We start from the raw sequence: 20,801 nt of genomic DNA, 5'->3' as shown, positions 1-20,801 counted from the left end.
AACCAGCAGGTTAGGTGTGTTGTGAGTTATAATGAGACAGATTGCTCTGGTTGATTTATAAAATATTCAGAAGTGCTAACATATTAATTTATTTTATTACAAAACTAAAATGTGAAATAGATGACTTGGACTGAATGATGAAGAAAAAGCGTGTAGCGTGATCTCTTACTGCTGTGAGCTCTGTGCAAAGTGGATATATACAGTGCAATATATATATATATATATATATCATGCTAATGAACACAGTTCTCCTTGATTGGTTTAAATTTGTCAGATTTTTTTGCCTGAGATTTTAAGTTCCTTAATCCTGATAAATAATTTAGTGTTGTTGTAGTTTTTTAAACTAAGACTGAATCAGTAAGAAATCCTTCTGGTTCTTTCTGTGGAAAGAGCGACCGCACGCTTTCATGTCTGTGTGTATTGATCATTCTGCTGTTTCTGTACTGATCCGTATGTGAGGATGGGAAATCATATGAGCCGGAAGAGAAAGTCTGGAAACCATCACTTACTGGGACTCAACTCGGTACGCCTGTCAGCACACGTAGCTCACCTGGTTATTGGCAGCGATAACTGTATGACTAGAAGCGACAAAACCTTCATGGACATTCAGGGGGTGTAAAAGAAACCAGTAATGAAGCAATATCTGAGATTATTAAAGACAGAGCCCATGCTAATATATATTCATGAGCTCATATTTTCTTCTGCTTCATGCAGTTTTGGTTGTGGTTTTTGAGGATGTGTTTTGGCATCGCTCTAATCTGAGCAGCTTGGAGTGAAATACAGTAAGGTTTGAAACATGAGAAGCCTTAAGCTAGATCAGCTAAATGATCCAGATTGTTTTCTGGAAAGATTTCTTTCTATTCTTCATCACAAATGCATGGGCACTAAACTGTTCAATGCTAATGAGTAATGTTGATCCGTATGGACCAGTCCCCACGGCTTGGCAGAACCATGCATATGGTGCACAGAGTAATATGCAAATGTATAGGGAAGTTAATAATTTTCATTTGTTTCAAAGGCTTGAAATTTAACCGCAAGAAGACGCTAAAGTGAGCAGTTTTCAGTACGCACATGGTTAAAAGTGTCCGGGAGAACGGAGGGGTTACTTGACTGTAACCTTGTTCCCTGAAAAAAGCGGAACGAGATGCTGCGCTGCTAAGCGCTATGGGGAAACGTCTTTATCGTTGACCAGCTGAATATAGTGTGCAAACACGTCAATGAAATTGACCCGGAGGTATATAGCCTCGGTTGATGACGACATCACAGCGCACCCGATGCGAGGCTATAAAATAGATGAGCAACAGCTGTGTCATCAGATCTTTTGTTTGAAGACCAGTCCTGGGACATCTACTGTACGGCAAGACAGCGCAGCATCTCGTTCCGCTTTTTCAGGGAACAAGGTTACAGTCAAGTAACCCCTCCGTTCCCTATCAAAAGCTTTACTCGATGCTGCGCTGCTAAGCGCTATGGGGAACGACAATACCCACGCTGCCGTGCTTGGAGATGTCTGGACCCCTTACGGATGTGTAAGTGTGTGCACAAGGACCGCAAAGAAATCTCAGACATAAACAACCAAGCTAAAAATAGTGGATGTGTGCGGAAAGGATGCTCCTGCCGCCTCACAAACATCTATAAGAAGGCACCCCTTCCTAATAAATAGCAGTGGGGAATACCCCTTTATGGAAAAATGGTTTAGACAGCAGCTTGAGATGTTGACTCGAGGACATGAGACCCTGGAGTGACATGAGCATCCAAGCTATAAAATCTTATGAATGTATGCGGAGAGGACCAGCCCGCCGCATCACAAACGCTCTGTAAGGAGGCACCCCTTACTAAAAGTAGCAGTGGGGGATACCCCTTTTTATGGACAAATGGCATAGACATCAGCTTGAGATGTTGACTCGAGGACAGGAGATCCTGGAGTGACATGAGCATCCAAGCTATAAAATCTTATGAATGTATGCGGAGAGGACCAGCCTGCCGCATCACAAACGCTCTGCAAGGAGGCCCCTTTCACTAAAGCAGTAGAAGAGGCTACTCCCCTGGTGGAGTGAGCTCTCAGACCTGCTGGCGAGACTTGACAGCGCGCCTCAAAGGCAAGAGCAATGGCATCCCTAACCCAATGTGATATGGACTGCCTGGTGGCCGCAGCACCTCTGTTGCGGCCCCCAAAACAGACAAACAACTGCTCTGACTTACGCCACTGGCTAGTGCGGTGGACATAAGTCTGAAGAGCACGGACTGGACACAATCTGTGGTATAACTCCACCACGCCGGAGGGCAGAAAGTCTCAAGAATGACCGAATGTGCAGTCGAAAAAGGAACCTTACGCAGGTAATCAAGATAAGGATGTAAAATCAACTTCACCATTCCTGGGGCAAAATCTAGACAGGATGGCGAGATCGCCAGAGCCTGCATATCCCCAATTCTTTTTAAAGAAGTTATCGCCATTAGAACAACCATCTTTAGCGTCAGAAGTCTATCAGACGCTGACTCTAGAGGTTCAAAAGGAGGTCTGAACCAGACCCTCAAGGACTATAGCTAGGTCCCACGAAGGAATCTTAGTTCTTGCTGTAGGCCTCAATCGTTGGATGCCTCCCGAGCGGCGCCCCGTCCACCAAAGCGTGGCAAGCCGAAAAAGCGGCCACATAAAACCTGAGAGTGGATGGGCATAAGCTGCTGACAGCTTTTCCTGCAGAAAACTCAGAACTGTAGCAAACTGGCAGTTAACAGGATCTGCATTATGTGTCATGCAACATGCTTCAAAGACACCCTATTTAAAGGCATAATTCTTTCTAGTGGAAGGAGCCCTAGCACTCAAAATAGTGTCAGTAACATCAGGCGACAAACCTGTGTCCCTCAGTTGGTACCCTTAGGAGCCAAACATGGAGATTCCACAGGTCGGGCCTGAGATGCATTATCATGAGACAGAACGCCCCTCCTCTCCGGACTTGCCCATGGCGAGCCGTTGAGGAGAGATATTATCTCTAAAAAAAACCATACTCTGTTCAGCCAACGCGGTGCTATCAGAAAGAGGCAAGAGCCTTGCTGGCGAACTCTGGCTAGAACCTGCGGGAGCAGCGCCACTGGAGGAAACGCATAAAGGCGTTTGTCCGGCCATGTGTGCACCATTGCGTCCAGACCCAGGGGGGCTGGGGAACTCAGAGAGAAGTAAAGGAGACATTGCGCTATCTGAAAAGAGGCCAAGAGGTCCACTTTCTCTCTGTAAAATCAGGTCCATATCTGAGACACTATGTCTGGGTGGGGTTTCCAATCCCCGAGTCGATAATGTCTGCCTGGACAGTAAATCTGCTCCTACATATAGGTTTTCTGGGATGTACACTGTTCTGAGTGACAGGAACTTGTCCTGAGCCCAGAGAAAAATCTGCCTCGCTATCTTGTTCAGATTGCGCGAGCGCCGACCTCCCTGGTGACTTAAGTATGAGACTGTCGCTGTGTTGTCCACCCGCACTAGGACATGACAGCTTCTCATTTGGCGGAGAAAATATTTCAGGGCCAGAAATACAGCCGTCAGCTCTAGGCAATTGATGTGCCAACCGAGCTGATGACCCTCCCATTCCCCTTGAGCTGGACGACCATCTAAGGTCGCACCCCAGTCCGTCAGGGAGGCGTCTGTCATTAGCAGTTTGCGATGACAAGTCGCTCATAGCGTGGGACCCAAGGCAACAAACCGGGGTCTTATCCACATAGTTAGTGTATGAAGCCTGTGCTGCATCACTTTAATCAGCCTTTGAGGGTTGGCCCTTGGATGAAACCCTCCGGCTCTGAAACGGCGTCATATGCAACAGCCCCAAAGGAATCACCGTGGATGCTGATGCCATAAACCCTAATATCCTCTGATATTATTTCACAGTGAGATCCTGGCCTAGCCTGACTCTGCTCAGGGTATGCTGAATGGCCTCGATTCGTGCGGGAGACAAATGTGCCCGCATCGTAATCGAATCCCAGACTATCCCTAAATAAGTCATTCTCTGGGCATGAGAAAGAACGCTTTTCTTGGCGTTGAGTCTCAACCCTAGAAAAGTAGATGTGCTAACACAATGTTTTTGTGTTGGAGCGCCACCTATCGCGATTTTACTAGTATTAGCCTATCATCCATGTAATTTAAAATGCGGATGCCCCGGAGTCTCAATGGAGCCAGTGCTGCATCCATACATTTTGTGTGTGTGCGGGGTGATAAAGCTAGGCAGACTGTAAGAACCAGGAAGTATCTGCTGTAAAAGCCTGACCTTCTCTCTGGAAGGGGAACATGTTCTATGGCCCCTTTCATCAGTAGAGTTTGTATTTCTTGCAACAGTACGTGCGTTCGTTCCGGTCTCACGGAAGTGAATATCACGCCATTGAAGTGCGGAGGACGACGAATAAATTGGATTATGTATCCTAAGTGTACTGTGCTTATTACCCAAGCAGAAACGGCTGGCAGGAGTTTCCACGCTGCCAGACTCTCTGATAATGGTATTAATTTTATTATTTCCTCTTAGGGGAATGCTAAAAACCCTGCACGGGGGGCCTTTAACATTGAAGACAGAGGGCCTTTAACATTATGCTGGAAACCGCCCCCCCCCCCCCCCCCGCAAGCCCAGAGGCGGCGGAGGTGGAGAGGCTTCGTAAAGGCAACGGGACGGAGCGATCTGATGTAACATGATATGCCCCGCCCGCCGGCGAGCCCTACTGTAAAGAGTGGAATATTCCCTCATGCTTTTAACTTCAGTGAATTTCGTGACAACGGAGTCAACCGTGTCACCAAATAAACCCAATGGGGAAACAGGGGCATTTAAAAGAAAAGTTTTATTCTTCTCATTTATGCCTGACAGATTTAGCCATAAATGCCTCTCTGTGTTTACCAGAGCAGACATAGTACGGCCGATAGCGCAAGCCGTTTATTTAATGACACGAAGAGACAGATCTGTAGTCATACGCAACTCGTCAAATGTCTCTTTGTCCATCGTCTCGCCTGCACTCAAATCCTTTAACAGATCAGCCTGGAATGCCTGTAATATTGCCATAGTATGCAGCGCAGCACCAGCCTGACCTGCGGCTTGATAAGCTTTGCCCACGAGAGCTGAAGTTATTTTACACGGTTTCGTGGGCAGGGTAGGCTTCTTTAATGAGGATGCCGAGCCAGGCGAGAGATAACTCGCGTGCGTCTCTTCCACCTGTGGCATTTCGGTATATCCGCGCGTCTTCGTACCCACGATAGTCGTAAATTGACGCCGTGGGCATGAAGCACGCAATGAGTATGGTCTTTCCCATGATTTATTTAATTCACCATGGAGATCCTCAAAGAAAGAGAGAGGCTCATGTTTCGTCCTCTCCCTTTGTCACTATAGAAACCTATCCGCTAGTTTGCTTTGTTTGGGGTTCTCTGGCTCGCGAGGCCAATCAATTTGCAACCTGGTGCGTGTTACCACCTCGAGAAGCTCCTCGACCGACTTTCATTGCGCGAGAAACGCTCGGAGGCTGGTTTATGAAACTCCGCAGAACCGAGAGAGATATCATCAACGTCATTATTATAATTACCCCCACATAACCCGAAGAAACACCGGAGTGCGCTTCGGAATCACGCGAAGAAATATAACTTAATTTAAGGTTGCGGTCAGAAATAATCACGGCGAGCACGAATCATTTATATTGTGAATGATTCACAATGCTCGCACTCATCAGACTGTACAAAGCCATGACCGCATGCTCCTCCCCCAAACACACAAAACAGTTAAAGGAGTAGTCCACTTTATAGATGGGGCCCATTGACTTACCATAGTATTTTTTTTCCTACTATGAAAAGTAAATGGACCCCATCTTTAAAGTGGACTACTCCTTTAAGTGTGTGTGTCGTCCTTCGCCATAAAGCGAAAACAAACACGACTTAGACTGCTCGTGACCCTTCTTACTCATATTTTCCTTTTAACTTAAACTCCTTTAAAATCGGAAAGAGAGAAAGTCTACACTCTATCTTGTTGGAATCTAACTCCTAACAAAGATCTCAAGTGAAGTTCAAAAGGTAAGAGAGAGATTTGTATTTCAGTGTAGCACACACTCATTCAGTAGTTGGTCTGAAAATAAAAAGACCTGATGACACAGCTGTTGCTCATCTATTTTATAGCCTCGCATCGGGTGCGCTGTGATGTCGTCATCAACCGAGGCTATATACCTCCGGGTCAATTTCATTGACGTGTTTGCACACTATATTCAGCTGGTCAACGATAAAGACGTTTCCCCATAGCGCTTAGCAGCGCAGCATCGAGTAAAGCTTTTGATAGGGAACACCAATCAGACAAATCATCAGGGCCAATCAGCATATCCAATAGCCAAATTTTTTCCGGTGAAAAAGAGAAATTATGAATGCATTTGATAATTTTATTAACATTGTTGGTATGAAAAACACACATAAAGTGAGGCTTCTCCCAGCAAGGCTCTCTTCAATACGACATGTCTTGGCAGTTTTAATTAACGTTAGACTCTCTGATGACTTTGGGCACTCTCATGGTCCTTTAGCCCTACTGCCTTAACTTTAAAATTATTCGTTCCCACTACAAATTGTTCGTTTCGTTTTTTCTTTCACGTACATGCATATTTTCAAAATTATACAATGATAGCAATGATCAATAACTTATTTTTACAAGAATATTTTTACAAAATTTTAAGAAACCAGTCATTTTATGACTGCTATACTAAAATAATCTCAGTCATAGTAACTGCTAACTGTTTATGTATGTCCTAGTTAAACATTAGTAAACTAAATATTAATTTCATACGTGTGTTGATTTTCTCAGCAACAATGCAATTCTATAGACTTGACAAAGGTTTTCCAGAAATGTTTTCCTCTAATGTTTGAGACCTGACAGGCTGTGAGGATGTAGTTTTCTCTTATCTCCCTTAAACTCATCATCTCTCCTTTCTGCTTCCCTTTCCCTGCTTTGCACAAAACATTTCTGATGTCCACAGAAGACAATAGTAATCGAGTCAAAATAAGATTGATTAACATTATAATTTAGAAACTTACTTTAGTTTCGTCATGTTTTATAAGCTAACTTAATCGCGTGGCGTTGAATGCGGTTGTGCGTGGATAAACGCAATGACGCGCGGACATGGCTTTGTGCGTGTATGCGTCAGTGCGCCTGCTGCATCGCTCATTCGCTTTTACAAGCGTAAGTTGGGTAACTACATTGCATATAGATCCGTTTTTGCCGCTATTATCTTTGTAGGAATACACTAATTAACTGCTAAAATCTTGAGATTTACACCGGGGCACAACAGATTTAGACTATGGCATGTGCCGCCTTCCTTGTGTGTTCTTGTGGATGCGCTCCGTTCGTTTCCATGGTTTCTCGCGCTGGTTTCACTGCAAACTGCGCGCAGCCAATGGGTGTATGAAACATCATCACGTAGCATTACGGTACAGTGTTCATGGGAAATGTAGGAAGTACTGCCAGAGGAATAAATGTCCGAGAACAGAGCATTATGTATCATGCATCACCGGCCAAACTTATGAAGGTATATTTGGTGCAAAACAACTGCACACCTGTGACAGTGGAATTTGTATTTGTAGAGATTATCCACACATGTGTATCAGTAAATTTGAAGTCACAGATGAAGAGTTGCAAACTTGTAGATTTTTTTTCTTTCCCTCAAATACAACACAACAGTTACACATTCAAAAATCCTTCAGTGCAGCTGCACAAATCCCATTTTACAAATCACCGATTAAGAAACTCACAAGCTCACGTTTTTTGCTACAATTGCTGCAGTAAATATGGTGCAAAACCTACTTGAACACCTGCATCAAAGTATGTGAAGTCACACACAAATTTTGTACATTCGCAAAATCAGTTTGTGCATCTGTGCGATGAGAGTTGCATGTGTGTAAAAAAAATTTTTCACAAATATTTTTTTATTTTTGAAATATTTTCTAGCACAAACACAAGTACATAAATACAACTGCTTGAATCTGCTGCTACAACTTTCAAACACTCTTTTTTGTGTGCTCTCTGTTTTGCACCAAATATCTCGAGATAAGTGGTGCGAAAGTGATTTGTATACCTGTAGGCTATGTTCAGCACTGCCCACCAGGTGGCGCCTGACACTCACTGAAGCAGAGTTTATTAATTACTAGCAATGTTTCAGCAAGGTAAATCGCCTTTATCAAGGTATTATTTTCACCAAGTGGAGAACAATACAAATGGGAGTGCTAATTATACACAGATGAAGGTAATTACATACAATATTCCAATGATTCATTAGTAAACAAAATATAAGTTCCATAAATCTCAAACCATCAATATAAGTAGATTAAAAAATACAAGCAGCAAATACACACATAGGCCTACATATACCTAATAGGCTTTAATATACCTAAAAGGCCTCCTGTCTAAGTAAAAATTGGTCCAACTCACCTCACTTTCTAGATGAAAATACCCTCTCAATTGCTATATACAATAATGAAGTTATAGGATGATTAAGTTCAACAAAATGCAGTTGTAGCACTTGTGTCACTGCAATCGTAATAACTATGCTACTGGACCAGTTCTAGGTTCTTTGAGTGGTGTATGTTATATTAGAAAAGACACATGAGACATGAAAACTTATATAAATTAATTAGCAGTTTACTGAACAGGATTAAAAATGGAATAGGTAAGTTAGTAAGATAAATAGAATAATTAGATAAATATATCAATATAGATGATTCAATAAATATATCAATAAATGTTTACCGTACACAATTTAGATAAATAAATAATCAATAAATATTTACAGTAAAAGATGTGTCAATAAATAATCAATGTAGATCAATAAATAATCAATAAATGTTTATAGTAAAATATGTATGTCAATAAATATTTAATAAATATTTACAGTACGATATTTATAATAAATAATTTTAAATCCTTTATATTTAATCTCTTCTTATTTAAATAAGTTTAAATGGATTTAACTGGTTTAAGTATGGGTTTATTCTGGTTAGTTTTGTTCTTAGACCGGTCTATTAAATTTTAATCAGCTCTTTTAGAACAGTTGTTTTAACTATTTTTAAACTATTCTTTTGAGTTAACTCTTCTTTCTTTAAGGGAACAGGTAAGTATTTTAGCGTGCTTATGTTAGTGTGATTGTTTCACTTTACAGGGTCAAACTTTTTTTTGCAGGTAATTGTAAGGATTTTAAATGTTTCTTTTGTTTGTGCAATTGCTATTAGAAAAATACATATGGACCTTGGTATTTATAAAGTACGGCCCTGCTCATGACAATAAGAATCCACTCTCAATAGTGTATGACGAGCTGTAGGTTTTTTAATCGGATCCCTATGTAAAAAATTACAAGCTACCCACAAGTCTAAAAAGCTGATTTGATTTGGGTTAGCATCCAGGGTAAATGTTAAGAAATCAGAACAACTGTTTAGATAATAATAAAAACAATTTAGTTGTTCAGTTACCCGATTCAAAAAGACAGAAATAATCATCCAAATTAGTATATTAGAAGAAAAAGCATGTATCTTAGTTAAATGTAGGCCTATGTGTGTATTTGCTGCTTGTATTTTTTAATCTATTTATATTGATGGTTTGAGATTTATGGAACTTATATTTTGTTTACTAATGAATCCTTGGAATATTGTATGTAATTACCTTCATCTGTGTATAATTAGCACTCCCATTTGTATTGTTCTCCACTTGGTGAAAATAATACCTTGATAAAGGCGATTTACCTTGCTGAAACATTGCTGGTAATTAATAAACTCTGCTTCAGTGAGTGTCAGGCGCCACCTGGTGGGCAGTGCTGAACATAGCCTACAGGTATACAAATCACTTTCGCACCATTTATCTCGAGATATTTGGTGCAAAACAGAGAGCACACAAAAAAGAGTGTTTGAAACTTGTAGCAGCAGATTCAAGCAGTTGTATTTATGTACTTGTGTTTGTGCTAGAAAATATTTCAAAAAGAAAATAATATTTGTGAAAAAATTTTTTTACACACATGCAACTCTCATCGCACAGATGCACAAACTGATTTTGCGAATGTACAAAATTTGTGTGTGACTTCACATACTTTGATGCAGGTGTTCAAGTAGGTTTTGCACCATATTTACTGCAGCAATTGTAGCAAAAAACGTGAGCTTGTGAGTTTCTTAATCGGTGATTTGTAAAATGGGATTTGTGCAGCTGCACTGAAGGATTTTTGAATGTGTAACTGTTGTGTTGTATTTGAGGGAAAGAAAAAAAATCTACAAGTTTGCAACTCTTCATCTGTGACTTCAAATTTACTGATACACATGTGTGGATAATCTCTACAAATACAAATTCCACTGTCACAGGTGTGCAGTTGTTTTGCACCAAATATACCTTCATACAAACTGGCTAGTAAGTTTTTATTAACACCCGCCAAAATTAATTTTAACCCGCATTTGGCGGGAGTTAATATAGAACCCTAATGATCATCCCTATGCCCTTCAAAGATGGCCAATAGATCAATGAAAAATGTCATTTTCTCTTTTTATGGAGTGACTGTTTATGCTGAATCTCCTTTCTGAAGCATTGTTTGAAATTCACCCTCCATCTGTGGGCACGAACACGTTTAAGTGCACTTAAAAGTGCATACACGGAGACACGTTTCAAAAAAAGCAAACACAGAATTTTTCTGTTCTGGACAGGACTCATACAAACAAAATGATCTGGCACAGTATTCTTTAACTAATAAAAACATTGGTTTTTGTCTTAAGTGTATGTAGATTCAACCAGAAACCAGGTCCGTGCTTATCTTATAGAGACAGTAACCTCCATTAACCTACTTACGTCTGTGTCATTAATGTTAATCAAACAAAGAGAGAGCTCTAAAAATATTTATTATATTTAATTTATACAATAAAGACAGTGTTATTATTCATTTGATTCAATTTCTGTACCTAATACCAATGTAAGAACTTACTTTATGTGTTTTGTTCAATTTCTTTATTTGTTCCTATCATATTTTTCCAACCTAGTTTTTGCTGATCTGATCTGTGCCTCAAAACTGTAATGTAACCGTGAGTTTTTTTTTGTCGGTTTTACCACTACCAATAATTGTTAGTCTTGAATCATTTGACTGAGACCTCGATAACTCAAAGATTCAAAGAAGAAAAGTTTCCCGTCTGAGACCCTGAGATTGTTTTGGAGTTTAAAGTGTTAAATCTGAGCTCTTGAGAAATGGACCTGTGTTAATCTTCCCTTACAAACATTAGCTGAAAGACCTCCATGTATATTCACCCAACATTTAAACACTGACAAATTTATGGTCATCTATCTTACTCCAGATTTCTTTTGGCTAGATTCTTGCGGTTTGTCTAATATCAGGCTGTGGCAGAGAGATAAAATTGAGCCTCACGGCAGTAAGGATCTTCCCTCTTTGAACTTTAGAGTTACACAACATAAGGGAAAATCAAGACTCATAAAAGACCCATGAAGCTTTACTCTTCAATAGCACGTGCTGCTTGTTTCAGAGGGTTGTCATTGGTTCTGAGACATTGGTTAACTTAGTGACACAGTATCTTCTCTTGTCTCCAGCAAGCTTAGCAGATCTGGCAACCCAGAATGTGTCTGCCCTTCAGATTTCACTCCAGTAATTAAAGTGCATGCCCAATCAGCCGTGCTTTATTTTCTTTAACTGAGGGAGTTCCTGATAAACAGAGAAAAGCTCTCTATTTCTCTCTCTCTTTCTGCTTGGCTTTCTCCTTGAAAATCCAGCTAAAGCCAGTTTCTGATGCTAGTGGGTTTACATGATAGACAACTGATTGGAAACTGGTTATGTATGGTCATTAGCTGGTCCAGGGTTAGGGTTAGGACTTTGATCAGATGGTTAAATGCTTTGGTGAAGCTGTTGATCCCTGGTGGAGCATCTCATTCAATGTGATCATCTTAGAGCATTCTTCACTGAACACATAAAAGTCCATCAGTTTTCATTTTCTCCAAACATGTTTGATGTGCTTTTAGACATATGGTGTGACATGATCGCTTCTGTGTGATCCATGTCAGTGTTCATCGACCGTTCAGGCAGAAGCAGAAGTGCGTGAGAGGGAGAGATGTCCTTTAACTCTTTCACCGTCATTGACAAGTTATCTCGTCAATTAAGAGAAAATGCTTTCCTGCCAATGAAGAGTATTTACGGCTTTCTGCAATACCGCCATTGTCAAACAGGTGGCACAACTTATAAAACCCAGAAGTATCGCTCTAGGGCAAGCAGTTGCACACAAAGTTTACATTATGCTTTTAAAACCCCCATACAAACACTTCAGCTCATACTATTCCTCTCTCAGGTGATCGTTTCTGAGGGTTTTCATGAGCAGTCTTAACTTGTTATGTCATCAGAAGTCTCTTTTGAGTTTCCTATGAAAGCACCGAACGGCTGTCAGTAGTGTGGGTTTGTTGCTATTCAGAAAAACGTCAAACTGGGTGAGTAAGATCCAATCCTAAATCCACTGAATAGCAATCATAAAGTTTTTCTTTTTTAAACAGCAGTTTGACCCGGGGCGGGTAGTTTAGTATTACAGGAGCGACTCCAGAGAGCAGGAGGTCAATTATAACAGCCAGCTGAAATATGAATCTCTACTGAGAAACCTCCAGTGAGAAATCCTATAGAGAGAGAGAGACTGGTGTAATGATGACATCATTTTTATTTTTGGGTAAACTATCCGTTTAACTTGCTCTTCCTCATGATATTATAAGAAATGAGAGATGGTTTTGCTCTATAATAAAAGGAGAAGAGTGATGTCTGGACTGTGATAAGCTGAAGTGTTTGACTGTGGTCTTGAATGTGTTTTATAATGGACTCAGTGTCTCGCTGTGTTTTAGTGACTCTTGTAAGCCATTACATTCATTTGTTTTGCTCAAATATTTGAGAGATAAAATAAAGGTCACGTCCAGAGATTGATTTGATCTTTTGATAGTGTATAAATGTTTTTGTACTGACAGTCCATAAATGTAAAAGTCACTGAAGGGAAAAACTTCTCAGAGTTTCTAGAAACATAAAATGCTGAAGAGCATTAGTGTCTGTCATACATGATTTTACATTGTTTGATTTAACACTGACTGTGTCATTATTGTGTTGTGTTTAAGATCTGATCTTTCTTCAGTATTTATTTACTGGGTTAGATTAAGAGACGAGTTCATAGAGACACAGACGACTGCTCTCTTCTCAGAGAAGAAATCAGATCTGTAGCCGAGAGGGAATCGATACGCTGATGCAGAACTACTGCAGTGTCTCATTTAATACTGAGCCCAAGATTCTGTCCAACTCCCTTACCCTGCGATACAGACCACATGAATCACTTTACAGGATCTACATATCAGCTGAGATGAGCTTAAATGTCTTATCATATTTGATCATTTATATTTCTATTCATTACTACAGAAACAGCAGTGTCAGTGAAGAAGAGTAAATATATTTCTCTTTAAACTCATTTTAAATGATCCCTTATTAGTCTTTCTGTCTCTCTTTCTCTCGGTCTGTCTGTCTGTCTGCCTCTATCTGACTTTCTGTTTGTGTGCATCTGTCTGTGTTTCTGTCTGTCTGTCCTTTTTTCTGTATGTCTGTCTGTCTGTCTGTCTGTGTGCATCTGTCTGTCTTTCTGTCCTTTTGTCTGTCTGTATGTCTGCATCTGTCTGTCTGTCTCTATATCTGTCTGTCTCTGTATATCTGTCTGTATATTGTCTGTCTGTCTGCGTGCATCTGTCTATCTGTCTGTCTTTCTCTATCTGTCTTTCTGTCTGTGTTTCTGTCTGTCTGTCCTTTTGTCTGTATGTCTGTCTGTTTGTCTCTCTGCTGTGTGCTTCTGTCTGTCTGTATCTCTCTCTGTCTGTAAATTGTCTGTCTTTCTGTCTGTGTGCATCTGTCTGTCTGTCTCTGTATATCTGTCTGTATATTGTCTGTCTGTCTGTCTGCCTGCGTGCGTCTGTCTATCTGTCTCTATCTGTCTTTCTGTCTGTGTTTCTTTCTGTCTGTCCTTTTGTCTGTCTGTTTGTCTCTCTGTCTGTGTGCGTCTGTCTGTCTGTTTGTCTCTCTGTCTGTGTGCGTCTGTCTGTCTGTATCTCTCTCTGTCTGTCTGTCACTTGTACTGTACTACTGTAATTCTCAGTATTCATCTTCAGCTGTAGTTGTGTGTGACATCACATCAGTAAGAACGTTTGCTGTCTATCACTCCACTGCCTTGCAGTGTCCTGGCAACCATCCAAATCACCCCTAGCAACCATATAGCAACAACTTCAAACCACCTCCAACCACCTTAGCAACCAACCAGCAGTGCCATGGCAACAACTCAGAGCAGACTGTGTCATGATCAGGAGCACTTGTGTGTAAATATCTGGTTATTATCTAAGAGATACAGTAATGTGTTTTAAGTCTCATCTGTGATGTCATATCCTGTGGGGATTTGTATTAGCTTGTGTCTGTTTGCTCATACACAAACACACACACACACACACACACGCACACACACACACACACACACACACACACACACACACACACACACACAAACACACACACACACACACACACACACACACACAGAAAGTCTTGCTGTAATTGGTTGTGTTGTAGTTGTAGCTGCATCTGCTGGGATTAACAGCGTGAAACATCGGCAAACAAACACAATTAAACCACACAAAGATTTTAGAAATAAAGTTTTTTTTGTCTTTCTGTGACTCAAATCTCTACCAGTGTCAGATTTCTAGTCACAAACCGATCGTCCAATTAGTTGATAAATTAAAGACGTCTCAGTCTGCTGTGCTCTCTACTGAATCCACATCAAGCACAGATGATAAATTAAAATTCACCTAATCTCAAACTGAGAGAGAGAGAGAGAGAGAGATGTATAGATCTGTCCTACAAGTGTATGAGTTGTGTAAGGAATCATTCACATTGATGTTGAGTGTTGTTGTGATTTGACTTCAGCTCGATGTGTTTATGTGATTGTTGGAAAACTCCATTGATGTTTTCAGTCATTATTGTAATCTTGTATGTTTTTCGTGATTTTTCCACCAATTTAGAGAAATATTGGGATGGTTTCCCTGGACAGAGATTAGTTAAAGCCAGGACTAGACCTTAGTTTAATTATGAAGTATAACTAGTTTAAAGTTGTTTTCAGTGTGGACAGTGTTATAACCTTTCTGAAGTTATATGTTTCGAATTGAATCACACGGACACCAGATTGAACTTATCTCTTCACTTTACTTTTCCAGACATACGTGATGACGTCGATGACGTCACTTCAATACACAACATCCCCCCTTTACTTGAATATGAACTTACCCCACTAAAGTTCTCATTCACATTTACATTCATTCAACTTAAACGTCAAACAGTTCAGCATATTCAAACACATGCAACATTATGCAGCTTTTACAACTGAATAGAACATCAGTGTTTTCCTTTTTTTTTTTTAAACCAGTGATTTTAAAACAAGTGTATTAAACCATAACACAACTCTCTCTTCCCTTTTTTTTTTTTAAACAGCACTTAACATCTCTTTGTCAATACTTTTTTGATTTTCATTAATCACTCTATAACATAGTCTCTAAACCTTTCAGGCAATTTGATTTTTCTCTGAGGCCTGCATGGTGTGGAAATCTGTTCCTCTCTCTGAGTTGTTTCACAGTTCATTTTGAATTCATCTGCATTTCCCTTTTGCTCCACATCATACCTTGTCTCTTGATCACGTTTGATTTCATCACTCACTGCTGGCATTTCCTCAGAATGAAACTTTTTGACAAATGTTGTGTTCCGTGCATATGTTGCTCCCGTGGGTGACTGAACGACAACACTGTTACCTTCTCTGTGTATGACCTTGTGGGGTGTGCTTTGAAATGTTGTTGTGAACTTGTCTATTTTATCTTGCTTCACAAGCACTTGATCTCCAACCTCTATGTCTGATGACTTAGCACCTCGTCTGTTGTCTGTGTGTATCTTAGCTTTTCCTTTCTGCTCTGCATCTTTGTCTCGAGCTTCAAGATCACAGTGTGGTGTTGTAATATCTGGTAACTTTCCTCTTATCTTCCTCTGAAAAAGAAGTTCTGCTGGACTTTTGCCTGTTGTGGCATGTTGAATTGACCTGTAAATAGTCACATATTTACGAAGCTCTCTTTTCCAGTCCTGGCCCTCAGCTTGGGCAATCCGTATTCGTTTCATCAGTGATGCATTTTGTCTTTCTACTTCTCCGTTTGCCTGTGCCCACTTTGGAGTCGTTTTAAAATGGTGTATGCCATTTTCCCGACAAAATGTCTGAAACTGACTAGACTTAAACTGTGGTCCACAATCTGACCTGATTGTTAAGGGAAGTCCATGCCGACTAAAAATGTCTTCTAAGCGGTCAATCACTTTCTCTGCTGTTGTGGACTTGAGAATTGCATATTCGTAATACCTGCTGTAATAGTCAACAACAACAAGAATCGAATGTCCATCAGGAAAAGGCCCGAGCAAGTCTGTGGCTAAGTCTTGCCATGGCCCATCAGGCATCGCTGTGGGTGACAGTGGTTCTGGAACATCTGGTTTTGCTACCAGCTGACACCCGTGACATGTCCTCACAAATCTTTCTGCAGCCCTGTCCATTCCGGGCCACCAAACCTTTGTTCTGAGGTGTTGTTTTGTTCCTACAACGCCAAGATGACCCTCATGAGCCAACTGTAATGCTCTTCCTCTCAGTGACTGTGGCAAAACAATTCTTGTTCCTCTGAGTATTATTCGGCCAATGACACATAGCTCACCCGCAATATGCCTGTATGCAGGGCAGTCATCGAAACAACCTGTTTGAATGGCCGTTCTCAGTGTCTGTAATTCCCCATCCTCTGCTGAAATCCGCTCGACTTCTTTGGTGGTCAGAGCATAGGGTGTTGCACAAACAGCTATAAAGCGCACATATTCTTCTGCTTTATGTGTGTGTATCTCACCTTTGGCAGATGGGCCCAGCAGGCGTGACAGAGGATCCGCAATGTTGTGTGTTCCAGGTATGTGAATAACTCGGAAATCGTATGGCTGTAATCTCAAGACCCACCTTTCGATTCGTGCACATGGTTTTGAGCGAGGGCTGTAGATTGCCTCTAACGCTTTGTGGTCTGTGACCAGATCGAACTTTCGTCCATAAACGTAAGGGTGTAATCGTTCACACGCCCACACCAAAGCAAGTGCTTCTCGTTCTGTTTGCGAATATCTTTGTTCACACTCTGTCAAACTCCTGCTCACATAACAGACAGGAACTGTTCCTCCTTGTTGGTCCTGCACTAGTACTGCTCCAATTCCCTTTGGTCCAGCATCAGCAATGACTTTTGTTGGTGCGTCCTTGTCAAAATACGCAAGTGTTGTGGCCTCGGCCAACTTGTCTTTGAGAATTTTGAATGCTTTCTTTTGTTCAGTTCCAAAATGAAATTTGGCATCTTTTTTTGTCAGTCTGCGCAGAGGTTCAGAGATACTTGCGAACTGAGGTATGAAACGGCTACTGTAGCCAGCTAAACCAAGAAAACTTCTCACCTCTGAAACGTTTTCAGGCTCTCTTGCCTCCACGACTGCTCTCACCCTTTCTGCTGTTGGGCCTATGCCTTTCTCTGACAACAGCATGCCCATAAACACCAACTTGTCCATGTTAAACTGGCACTTCTCTACATTCAGAGTCAAGCCGCAGCTTTCCAGTCTCTTTAGTACTGCATGCATTCTTCTCTCGTGAGTCTCTTTGTTCTGTGCATGGATGATGATGTCATCTGATATGTTCTCTACTCCTTCGATGCCAGCCAGAACAGTGGCTATTTCATGCTGGTACTGCTCGCTCGCTGATGAAACTCCAAACACCAGTCTTTTGAACCTATATATACCATTATGAACGGCAAAGGTAGTGATGTCTCTCGATTCTGGAGTCAATTCCAGCTGATGATACCCCCATTTCAGATCTAGTTTGCTGAAAACAACTGATCCATTCATTCCTTGCAACAGTTCATCCACCGTGGGGATCGGAAACCTCCCACGAATGATTGCGGTGTTTGCTTGTCTCATATCCAAACACATCCTTATTTCCCCGTTTGCTTTGGGCACAATGACAACTGGGTTTACCCAAGGGGTTGCTCCATTGACTTTCTCAATAATGTCCATGTGGAGCAGCTCATTAATTTTTTTCTCAACAGCCTCTCTAAGATGGAACGGAACACGTCTAAGGGGCTGTGCAACAGGAGTCACTGTGTTGTCTATGTGCAAACTAATTTGTTTTGTGTTTAGTTTGCCTACTCCACAGAACAATTTGGGGTATTGCTGTCGTATCATGGACATCACGTCACTCACCACTGCGACATTAGCTCCAATCCTCAGCACTCCTAATTCAACTGCTGTATCTTTTCCAAGCAGTGGCTCACCTCTCCCGCAAATAACTGTAAACTCAGCTTTTGTGCTGCGTTCTCCGATTCCGACGTCACACCAGAAAATTCCTTTCACTGGCAGGGGTTCACTTGATGAGTATGCATACAGTTTTTTGTCTGTTTTAGCAGAACTGCACTTGATCATTTTGCCTTTCAATATTTCCCACGTTTCTTCATCCACTATGTTGCTTGTTGCACCCGAGTCAACTAACATGGGTAGCTTGACACCTCCAACTAAGAATGTTAATTTGTCCATGTTGTGTTGTTCTTTTACAACAAATGCAAACTCTTGATTCTTCTCATCAGATTCAACTCTTTTAACTGTCTGCTTCGATCTTTCCTTTGTTTTACACATTTGTGCAAAATGATCTCTTCCGTTGCACTTTCTGCATAATTTTCCACGTGCGGGACATTTATAATCTTTTGCAAAATGGCCTGTCTGTCCGCATCTGTAGCATGTTTTGTTTGAATCTGTATTTCCTTTACTGTACTGCATTCGTTTTTTCTGATCTCTTGCTACTTTTCTGGACACAAGACTCACCGTCTCTTTAACTTCAGCCTCTGGAGAAATGTGCATCGCCGCCATCTGCAGTTCAACACGTTCACATTGTGCAGCTATTTCTAAAGTGCGAGCAAGTGTCAAATCCGTGCCTTCCTCTAGCAATTTTCTACGCACGTATTCAGAGTTGCACCGACTTAAAACAGCATCCCTTATTTGATTGTCTTTATCAGCTCCAAAATCACAATCTTTTGCCGCTTGTCTTAAACATGTAACAAACTGTTGTGCGGTCTGTCCCGTCTTCTGCTTTAGCTGATAAAACGTCTGTCTTGCGAATGCCGTGTTTACCTGAGGCACAAAGTATGCATTCAGTGCTGTTACTGCTCGCGCATAATCCGTTGGCCCTCCCGTGTCGGCGAGTGTGGAGAAAATATCCTGCACGTCGGTCCCAGCATGGTGTAAAAGCAAAGCCCTCCGTCTTTGTTTTGTAGCATCGCTTGCATCATTAGTCAGGATCAAACCCTTTCCATCGGCAAAAAGTTCAAAAGCATTTAGCCATCTTGTCCACCGTGGGCCCAACGTGGCTGGATCGCTGTAACAGTCGAACTTGGGAACGGTACCATCCATCTTTCACGCACGCCGTCTATCTCCGTTAAACTTTTCAACAAACTGAAAAAAAACGACTGCGTGACACGCGTCTAACTCACTTTCAGATTTAACTACGAGTTAGTCCTTATATTAACATCCCATCCTCGTCGCCAATGTTATAACCTTTCTGAAGTTATATGTTTCGAATTGAATCACACGGACACCAGATTGAACTTATCTCTTCACTTTACTTTTCCAGACATACGTGATGACGTCGATGACGTCACTTCAATACACAACAGACAGCTCTTATTTAATCTAGGACTAGTCTAATCCCTGTCTGGGAAACCGCCTCTGAATTTCAAAAAATTTGCAGTGCATTCTGGGATTGACTTCTGTGTGTGGATACATGTGCATAATGTGAAGAGCTTCTGAGTCCTGAATGTTAAAGTGTATTGACCGTATATGAGTACTGACATCTCAGAAACATCCAACTCTTATCTAAAGCCTCTATGACAGCTGATCATCTCATCTATCTGTCTTTCTCTCATCTGTTCTTCATTCATACACTGCTGTTTAAAGCAACACTATGTAGTTTCCATGTAAAAATGACTTACAGCTCCCCCATGTGGTTGAAAAGTGCAACAGTGCCTGGTATCAGACACTCTTCTGCAGGCAGGGGGAGGGGCGGGGCGGTGTGCTCTACCCTCCACCGCCACTTTCAGAGTGTGCTTGTAGCAGCTAGGAGGCTGCTCAGGTTGCAGCAACAGTACAATTTGTCCAGTTAAAAGTTGTTCTATCACTGAAATCATTTTAGAGACATAAAAGGTAAAAAAGGTAAAAAAGGTAAAAAAAACTACATAGAGTTGCTTTAAAGTCTCCTCAGCAGGACCCCAATGATCTCTGAACCACAGGAAGATTGTTTTAATATTCATCAGATATAAAGAGAAAGACAGAGTATTTACAGTTGCTTAATAATGATTTTTTCATTCTTCCCAATGAAAATGTAATAACTTCTGTTCTTCTGTGTGTCGCTAACATGAGTGAACTGTTTTCAGAACAGCCTGATCTACAGTACTCTATACATACATCTCAGTTAGGTTCTGTTTGTCTAATTACTGTTTGTAATTCATTGATCCTCGTGCCATCCCTGATGTACAGTATGACTTCAGCTGAACGCAAACAAATTTGTATAATTTTATTGAAATGCTGTGAAGTTGTGATTTCAGGCACTGATTTTATGACTTCAGTTATGGATGTTTGTGCTTTCTGGAGCTTTTGATGACCCCTATTAACACAAAGAAATATATGTGGTCTATATATATATATATATATATATT

General features: G+C 41.1%; 1 protein-coding gene across 7 annotated transcripts in view; it reads left to right on the top strand.

Annotated features, from left to right (window-relative positions):
* The window catches only part of nrxn2b (neurexin 2b), a 339,687-nt gene that overhangs the window by 263,392 nt on the left and 55,494 nt on the right, over nt 1–20,801 (top strand). The gene's annotated exons all lie outside the window — the stretch shown is intronic.

This window comes from Paramisgurnus dabryanus, chromosome 2, assembly GCF_030506205.2.
Source record: "Paramisgurnus dabryanus chromosome 2, PD_genome_1.1, whole genome shotgun sequence".
NCBI lineage: Eukaryota > Metazoa > Chordata > Actinopteri > Cypriniformes > Cobitidae > Paramisgurnus > Paramisgurnus dabryanus.
The sequence above is the reverse complement of the archived record's forward strand: the minus strand, read 5'-3'. Positions and strand labels throughout refer to the sequence as shown.